Source organism: Gavialis gangeticus, unplaced genomic scaffold (genome assembly GCF_001723915.1).
Source record: "Gavialis gangeticus isolate Ggan-Ray unplaced genomic scaffold, GavGan_comp1, whole genome shotgun sequence".
NCBI lineage: Eukaryota > Metazoa > Chordata > Crocodylia > Gavialidae > Gavialis > Gavialis gangeticus.
Window position 1 is genome coordinate 25430243 of NW_017729002.1, and position 762 is coordinate 25431004.

The 762-nt window shown below is 63.3% G+C and overlaps 1 long non-coding RNA gene across 1 annotated transcript in view; it reads right to left on the reverse strand.

Moving 5' to 3' along the window:
* Positions 1–26: 26 nt before the first annotated feature.
* LOC109290895 overlaps positions 27–762 on the reverse strand; it is a 5905-nt gene continuing 5169 nt past the window's right edge. Inside the window, exons 2-3 of the long non-coding RNA XR_002095709.1 lie at positions 630–691; positions 27–537 (exon numbers count right to left, since the gene is read on the reverse strand). This is a non-coding gene — a long non-coding RNA (uncharacterized LOC109290895). The remainder of the gene's footprint in view (positions 538–629; positions 692–762) is intronic.

Sequence of the window (762 nt, forward strand, 5' to 3'; positions counted from 1 at the left end):
CAGTCACCAACTGGGGGGAGGTGGGCGGGTCCCCCGCGGCCGATCTCACCAACCCCCTACACGTCACCACTGATACCCCTAAAGAGAGAGAATTCATGAGTGGAATTTTTCCCGTTTTCTGTGTATTACTGACGACACTGTTTCTGGATCCCATGTGCTGCAGCACCTCGGGGCATGAACAAGAGCACCCGAAGCACGCTCGCGATCCAGCAGGCTGCAATATCCAAGTCATCCCTGAATAACTGAGTGACTTTCCAGGGGCAGGCCAGGTTCCTTGAGTAGATGTGAGATGTTGTAGTAGACCAGCGGAGTCGTCCGGACCAGTCCTCTGTGAAAGCACCTGGCTCTGCAACAAGATCCCAGGGGCCTTTTCCCGAGAGAAAAACTCAGCTCGGGAGGCCCCCGCGGCACTTGCCGGCCTAACGAGGCAAAACTCCCGCCGCTGCCACTTACTGATCTCGGGGCTGTAGCGGATCGTCCCGCCGCTCCAGCATGTGGACTCGAAGTCCATCACCACAGCGTAGCGGAAGTGCTGCCCTGCAACACACAGCACGGAGCGGCGCTGCCACGCGGCCGCCGGCGCGAAGCGCGGGGGGGAGGGGGTCAAGGAGCAAAAATCTGCCACTCACGTGAGGGGGCCGCCAGCCCGGCCCGGCCGTGCGCGGAGCGAGTCCGGACCAGCCCGAGTCGCCTGCGGAGGAAACACGGGAGGTTGGTGGGGCCGCGGCCTGCGCCCGCTCTCCCCCATCTCCCCCCCCCCCC